Raw genomic sequence first — 9208 nt, 5'->3', positions numbered from 1 at the left:
GCAAATGGACGTCAAAAAGGCATTCCTTAATGGTTTCCTTAAGGAGGAATTGTATATGATGCAGCCGGAAGGTTTTGTCGATCCTGAGAATGCTGACAAGGTGTGCAAGCTCCAACGCTCGATTTATGGGCTGGTGCAAGCATCTCGGAGTTGGAACATTCGCTTTGATGAGATGATCAAAGCGTTTGGGTTCACGCAGACTTATGGAGAAGCCTATGTTTACAAGAAAGTGAGTGGGAGCTCTGTAGCATTTCTCATATTATATGTAGATGACATACTTTTGATGGGAAATGATATAGAACTCTTGGACAGCATCAAGGCCTACTTGAATAAAAGTTTTTCAATGAAGGACCTTGGAGAAGCTGCTTATATATTAGGCATCAAAATCTATAGAGATAGATCGAGACGCCTCATAGGTCTTTCACAAAGCACATACCTTGATAAGATATTGAAGAAGTTCAATATGGATCAGTCTAAGAAGGGGTTCTTGCCTGTGTTGCAAGGTATGAAATTGAGCTCAACTCAATGTCCGACCACGGCAGAAGAAATAGAAGAGATGAGTGTCATCCCCTATGCCTCAGCCATAGGTTCTATTATGTATGCCATGTTGTGTACTAGACCTGATGTAAACCTTGCCGTAAGTTTGGTAGGAAGGTACCAAAGTAATCCCGGCAAGGAACACTGGACAGCAGTCAAGAATATCCTGAAGTACCTGAAAAGGACTAAAGAAATGTTTCTCGTTTATTGAGGTGACGAAGAGCTCGTCGTAAAGGGTTACGTCGACGCTAGCTTTGACACAGATCTGGATGACTCTAAGTCACAAACCGGATACGTGTATATTTTGAATGGTGGGGCAGTAAGCTGGTGCAGTTGCAAGCAGAGCGTCGTGGCGGGATCTACATGTGAAGCGGAGTACATGGCAGCCTCGGAGGCAGCACATGAAGCAATATGGGTGAAGGAGTTCATCACCGACCTAGGAGTCATACCCAATGCATCGGGGCCAATCAAACTCTTCTGTGACAACACTGGAGCCATCGCTCTTGCCAAGGAGCCCAGGTTTCACAAGAAGACAAGGCACATCAAGCGTCGCTTCAACTCCATTCGTGAAAATGTTCAAGATGGAGACATAGAAATTTGTAAAGTGCACACGGACCTGAATGTAGCAGATCCGTTGACTAAACCTCTCCCTAGAGCAAAACATGATCAACACCAGAATTCCATGGGTGTTCGATTCATCACAATGTAACTAGATTATTGACTCTAGTGCAAGTGGGAGACTGTTGGAAATATGCCCTAGAGGCAATAATAAAAGCATTATTATTATACTTCCTTGTTCATGATAATTGTCTTTATTCATGCTATGATTGTGTTATCCGGAAATCGCAATACATGTGTGAATAACAGACACCAACATGTCCCTAGTAAGCCTCTAGTTGACTAGCTCGTTGATCAATAGATAGTCATGGTTTCCTGACTATGGACATTGGATGTCATTGGTAACGAGATCACATCATTAGGAGAATGATGTGATGGACAAGACCCAATCCTAAACATAGCACAAGATCGTATAGTTCGTTTGCTAGAGTTTTCCAATGTCAAAGTATCTTTTCCTTAGACCATGAGATCGTGTAAATCCCGGATACCGTAGGAGTGCTTTGGGTATACCAAACGTCACAACGTAACTGGGTGACTATAAAGGTAGACTACGGGTATCTCCGAAAGTGTCTGTTGGGTTGACATGGATCGAGACTGGGATTTGTCACTCCGTATGACGGAGAGGTATCGCTGGGCCCACTCGGTAATGCATCATCATAATGAGCTCAAAGTGACCAAGTGTCTGGTCACGGGATCATGCATTACGGTACGAGTAAAGTGACTTGCCGGTAACGAGATTGAACGAGGTATTGGGATACCGACGATCGAATCTCGGGCAAGTAACATATCGATTGACAAAGGGAATTGCGTACGGGGTTGATTGAATCCTCGACATCGTGGTTCATCCGATGAAATCATCGTGGAGCATGTGGGAGCCAACATGGGTATCCAGATCCCGCTGTTGGTTATTGACCGGAGAGTCGTCTCGGTCATGTCTGCTTGTCTCCCGAACCCGTAGGGTCTACACACTTAAGGTTCGATGACGCTAGGGTTGTGAAGATATGTATATGCAGAAACCCGAATGTTGTTCGGAGTCCCGGATGAGATCCCGGACGTCACGAGGAGTTCCGGAATGGTCCGGAGGTAAAGAATTATATATAGGAAGTGCTGTTTCGGCCATCGGGACAAGTTTCGGGGTTATCGGTATTGTACCGGGACCACCGGAAGGGTCCCGGGGGTCCACCGGGTGGGGCCACCTATCCCGGAGGGCCCCATGGGCTGAAATAGGAGGGAAACCAGCCCATAGTGGGCTGGGGCGCCAGCCCCTATAGGCCCATGCGCCTGGGGTTTCCACCATGGAAGAGTCCATGTGGTGGAAGGCACCCCTAGGTGCCTTGGGGGGGGAGGGAAACCTCCCCTTGGCCGCCGCCCCCCCCCCCCCTAGTAGATCTCATCTACTAGGGCCGGCGCCCCCCCTGGCACCCCTATATATAGTGGGGGGAGAGGAGGGATTTCATACCAGCCCCTGGCACCTCCCTCTCTCCCCGTTACGTCTCTCCCTCGTAGTCTTGGCGAAGCCCTGCTTCTGTGACGCCCTGCATCCACCACCACGCCGTCGTGCTGCTGGATCTTCATCAACCTCTCCTTCCCCCTTGCTGGATCAAGAAGGAGGAGACGTCTCCCGTCCCGTACGTGTGTTGAACGCGGAGGTGCCGTCCGTTCGGCGCTGTTCATCGGTGATTTGGATCACGTCGAGTACGACTACATCATCACCGTTCTTTTGAACGCTTCCATGCGCAATCTACAAAGGTATGTAGATGCATTAGATGACTCGTTGCTAGATGAACTCCTAGATGATCTTGGTGAAACGAGTAGGAAAATTTTTGTTTTCTGCAACGTTCCCCAACATGTTGATCGTATCTTCCATACGACTCATGTTTGACCTTTCGGTCTCTTGTGTTCCAAGGCCATGTCTGTACATGCTAGGCTCGTCAAGTCAACCTAAGTGTTTTGCATGTGTAAATCTGGCTTACCCCCGTTGTATGTGAACGTTAGAATCTATCACACCCGATCATCACGTGGTGCTTCGAGACAACAAACTTTCGCAACGGCGCACAGTTAGGGGGAACACTTTCTTGAAATTATTGTGAGGGATCAACTTATTTACTACCGTCGTTCTAAGCAAATAAGAAGCAAAAACATGATAAACATCACATGCAATCAAATAGTGACATGATATGGCCAATATTATTTGCTCCTTTTGATCTCCATCTTCGGGGCGCCATGATCATCATTGTTACCGGCATGACACCATGATCTCCATCATCATGATCTCCATCATCGTGTCTTCATGAAGTTGTCTCGTCATCTATTACTTCTACTACTATGGCTAACGGTTTAGCAATAAAGTAAAGTAATTACATGACGTTTATGTTGACACGCAGGTCATAAATAAATTAAGACAACTCCTATGGCTCCTGCCGGTTGTCATACTCATCGACATGCAAGTCGTGATTCCTATTACAAGAACATGATCAATCTCATACATCACATATATCATTCATCACATCCTTTTGGCCATATCACATCACACGGCATATGCTGCAAAAAACAAGTTAGACGTCCTCTAATTGTTGTTGCAAGTTTTTACGCGGCTGCTAAAGGTTTCTAGCAAGAACGTTTCTTACCTACGCCAAAACCACAACGTGATATGCCAATTTCTATTTACCCTTCATAAGGACCCTTTTCATCGAATCCGACCCGACTAAAGTGGGAGAGATAAACACCCGCTAGCCACCTTATGCAACTAGTGCATGTCAGTCGGTGGAACCAGTCTCACGTAAGCGTACGTGTAAGGTCGGTCTGGGCCGCTTCATGCCACGATGACGCCGAATCAAGATAAGACTAGTAACGGCAAGTAAATTGAAAAATCGACGCCCACAACAACTTGTGTTCTACTCGTGCATAGAAACTACGCATAGACCTAGCTCATGATGCCATTGTTGGGGAACGTAGCAGAATTTTAAAATTTTCTACGCATCACCAAGATCAATCTATGGAGTCATCTAGCAATGAGGAAGAGGGGAGTGCATCTACATACCCTTGTAGATCGCGAGCGGAAGCGTTCAAGAGAACGGGGTTGATTGAGTCATACTCGTCGTGATCCAAATCACCGATGACCGAGCGCCGAACGGACGGCACCTCCGCGTTCAACACACGTACGGTTGGGAAGACGTCTCCTCCTTCTTGATCCAGCAAGGGAAGGAGAGGTTGATGGAGATCCAGCAGCACGACGGCGTGGTGATGGAAGCAGTGGTGATCTCGGCAGGGCTTCGCCAAGCTCCAAAGAGAGAGAGAGAGAGAGAGAGGTGTTACGAGGGGAGAGGGAGGCGCCAGGGACTTGGGTACGGCTGCCCTCCCTCCCCCCACTATATATAGGGCCCCTAGTGGGGCGTCGGCCCTAGGAGATGGGATCTCCAAGGAGGGGCGGCGGCCAAGGGGGACTTGCCCCCCAAGCCAAGTGGGGTGCCCCCCGCCCCTAGGGTTTCCAACCCTAGGTGCAGGGGGAGGCCCATGGGGGCGCACCAGCCCACCAGGGGCTGGTTCCCCTCCCACTTCAGCCCATGGGGCCCTCCGGGATAGGTGGCCCCACCCGGTGGACCCCCGGGACCCTTCCGGTGGTCCCGGTACTATACCGATTACCCCCAAAACTTTCCCGATGGCCGAAACTGGACTTCCTATATATAAATCTTCACCTCCGGACCATTCCGGAATTCCTCGTGACGTCCGGGATCTCATCCGGGACTTCGAACAACTTTCGGGTTACCGCATACTAATATCTCTACAACCCTAGCGTCACTGAGCCTTAAGTGTGTAGACCCTACGGGTTCGGGAGACACGCAGACATGACCGAGACGACTCTCCGGTCAATAACCAGTAGCAGGATCTGGATACCCATGTTGGCTCCCACATGTTCCATGATGATCTCATCGGATGAACCACGATGTCGAGGATTCAATCAATCCCGTATTCAATTCCCTTTGTCAATCATACGTTACTTGCCCGAGATTCGATCGTCGGTATCCCAATACCTCGTTCAATATCGTTACCGGCAAGTCACTTTACTCGTACCGTAATGCATGATCCCGTGACCAAACACTTGGTCACATTGAGCTCATTATGATGATGCATTACCGAGTGGGCCCAGAGATACCTCTCCGTCATACGGAGTGACAAATCCCAGTCTCGATCCGTGTCAACCCAACAGATACTTTCGGGGATACCTGTAGTATACCTTTATAGTCACCCAGTTACGTTGTGACGTTTGGTACACCCAAAGCACTCCTACGGCATCCGGGAGTTACATGATCTCATGGTCTAAGGAAATGATACTTGACATTGGAAAAGCTCTAGCAAACGAACTACACGATCTTGTGCTATGCTTAGGATTGGGTCTTGTCCATCACATCATTCTCCTAATGATGTGATCCCGTTATCAATGACATCCAATGTCGATAGTCAGGAAACCATGACTATCTGTTGATCAACGAGCCAGTTAACTAGAGGCTCACCAGGGACATGTTATGGTCTATGTATTCACACATGTATTATGATTTCCGGATGACACAGTTATAGCATGAATAATAAACAATTATCATGAACAAGGAAATATAATAATAATCATTTTATTATTGCCTCTAGGTCATATTTCCAACAGTAAGGACACCGCAAGATCGAACCTAAAGCTAAGCACTTCTCCCATGGCAAGAACTACCAATCTAGTTGGCCAAACCAAACAGATAATTCGAAGAGACTTGCAAAGATAACCAATCATACATAAAAGAATTCAGAGAAGATTCAAATATTATTCAAAGATAGACTTGATCATAAACCCACAATTCATCGGTCTCAACAAACACACCGCAAAAAGAAGATTACGTCGAATAGATCTCCACAAGAGAGGGGGAGAACTTTGTATTGAGATTCAAAGAGAGAGAAGAAGCCATCTAGCTACTAACTATGGACCCGAAGGTCTGAGGTAAACTACTCACACTTCATCGGAGGGGCTATGATGATGTAGAAGCCCTCCGTCATGACGGCCCTCTTCCGGCGGAGCTCTGGAACAGGCCCCAAGATGGGATCTCGTGGATATAGAAAGTTGCGGCGGTGGAATTAGGTTTTTGGCTCCTGTTCTGATCGTTTGGGGGTACGTGTGTATATATAGGAGGAAGAAGTACGCCGGAGGAGCAACGAGGGGCCCATGCTTGGAGCAGGGTCCAAGTCTCCTGGATCACGTTCGGTGAGAAAATCACGTTCCCAAAGATTTTATTCCGTTTGGACTCCGTTTGATATTCCGTTTCTTCGAAACACTGAAATAGGCAAAAAAAACACAGCAATTCTGGGCTGGGCCTCCGATTAATAGGTTAGTCCCAAAAATAATATAAAAGTGGAAAATAAAGCCCAATATAGTCCAAAACAGTAGATAATATAGCATGGAGCAATCAAAAATTATAGATACGTTTGAGACATATCAGGCATCCCCAAGCTTAATTCCTGCTCGTCCTCGAGTAGGTAAATGATAAAAAGAGAATTTTTGATGCGGAGTGCTACTTGGCATAATTTCAATGCAAATCTTCTTAATTGTGGTATGAATATTCAGATTAGAAAGATTCAAGACAAAGGTTTATATTGACATAGAAAATAATAATACTTCAAGCATACTAACAAAGCAATTATGTCTTCTCAAAATAACATGGCCAAAGAAAGTTATCCCTACAAAATCATATAGTCTGGCTATGCTCCATATTCCCCACACAAAGTATTTAAATCATGCACAACCCTGATGACAAGCCAAGCAATTATTTCCAATCAACAATATGTCATCCACATATAATATTAGAAATGTTACAGAGCTCCCACTCACTTTCTTGTAAATACAAACTTCTCCAAAAGTCTGTATAAAACCATATGCTTTGATCACACTATCAAAGCGTATATTCCAACTCCGAGAGGCTTGCACCAGTCCATAAATGGATCGCTGGAGTTTGCAGACTTTGTTAGCACCTTTAGGATCGAAAAAACCTTCTGGTTGCATCATATACAACTCTTCTTTAAGATATCAATTAAGGAATGCAGTTTTGACATCCATTTGCCAAATTTCATAATCATAAAATGCGGCAATTGCTAACATGATTCGAATAGACTTAAGCATCGCTACGGGTGAGAAGGTCTCATTGTAGGCAACTCCTTGAACTTGTTGAAAACCTTTCGCAACAAGTTGAGCTTTATAGACAGTAACATTTTCGTCAGCGTCAGTATTCTTCTTGAAGATCTATTTATTTTCTATGGTGTGTCGATCATCAGGCAAGTCAACCAAAGTCCACACTTTGTTCTCATACATGGATCCCATCTCAGATTTCATGGCCTCAAGCCATTTCGTGGAATCTGGGCTCATCATCGCTTACTCATAGTTCGTAGGTTCGTCATGGTCAAGTAACATGACCTCCAGAACAGGGTTACCGTACCACTCTGGGTGCGGACCGTACTCTGGTTGACCTACGGGGTTCGGTAGTAACTCAATCTTAAGTTGCATGATCATCATCATTAGCTTCCTCACTAATTGGTGTAGGAATCACTGAAACTGATTTCTGTGATGAACTACTTTCCAATTCGGGAGAAGATACAATTACCTCATCAAGTTCTACTTTTCTCCCACTCACTTCTTTTGAGAGAAACTCCTTCTTTAGAAAGGATCCATTCTTAGCAATGAATATCTTGCCTTCGGATCTGTGATAGAAGGTGTATCCAATAGTCTCTTTTGGGTATCCTATGAAGACACATTTCTCCGATTTGGGTTCGAGCTATCAGGTTGAAGCTTTTTCACATAAGCATCGCAGCCCAAAACTTTAAAAAAGGACAACTTAGGTTTCTTGCCAAACCACAGTTCATATGGTGTTGTCTCAACGGATTTAGATGGTGCCCTATTTAACGTGAATGCAGCCGTCTCTAAAGCATAACCCCAAAACGATAGCGGTAAATTAGTAAGAGACATCATAGATCACACCATATCTAATAAAAGTACGGTTATGACGTTCGGACACACCATTACGCTATGGTGTTTCAGGTGACATGAGTTGCGAAACTATTTCACATTATTTCAAAAGAAGACCAAACTCATAACTCAAATTTTCACCTTCACAGTCAGATCGTAGAAACTTTATTTTCTTGTTATGATGATTTTCCACTTCACTCTGAAATTCTTTAAACTTTTCAAATGTTTCAGACTTATGTTTCATCAAGTAGATATACCCATATCTGCTCAAATCATCTGTGAAGGTCAGAAAATAACGATACCCACCGCGAGCCTCAACACTCATCGGACCGCATACATCAGTATGTATTATTTCCAACAAGTCAATTGCTCGCTCCATTGTTCCAGAGAATGGATTCTTAGTCATCTTGCCCATGAGGCATGGTTCGCAAGCATCAAGTGATTCATAATCAAGTGATTCCAAAAGCCCATCAGCATGGAGTTTCTTTATGCGCTTTACACCAATCTGACCTAAACGGTAGTGCCACAAATAAGTTGCACTATCATTATTAATTTTGCATGTTTTGGCTTCAATATTATGAATATTTGTATCACTACAATCGAGATTCAACAAAAATAGACCACTCATCAAGGGTGCATGACCATAAAAGATATTACTCATATAAATAGAACAACCATTATTCTCTGATTTAAATGAATAACCGTCTTGCATTAAAAAGATCCAAATATAATGTTCATGCTCAACGCTGGCACCAAATAACAATTATTTAGGTCTAAAACTAATCCCGACGGTAGATGTAGAGGTAGCGTGCCGACGGCAATCACATCGACTTTGGAACCATTTGCCACGCACATCGTCACCTCGTCCTTAGTCAATCTTCGTTTAATCTGTAGCCCCTGTTTTGAGTTGCAAATATGAGCAACAGAACCAGTATCAAATATCCAGGTGCTACTACGAGCATTAGTAAAGTACATCAATAACATGTATCTCAAATATACTTTTCACTTTGCCATCCTTCTTATCCGCCAAATACTTGGGGCAGTTCCGCTTCCAGTGACCAG

Source organism: Triticum urartu, chromosome 2A (assembly GCF_056163025.1).
Source record: "Triticum urartu cultivar PI428250 chromosome 2A, HENAU_Tu73, whole genome shotgun sequence".
NCBI classification, from domain to species: Eukaryota; Viridiplantae; Streptophyta; class Magnoliopsida; order Poales; family Poaceae; genus Triticum; species Triticum urartu.
This window is presented reverse-complemented; position numbering follows the sequence as displayed.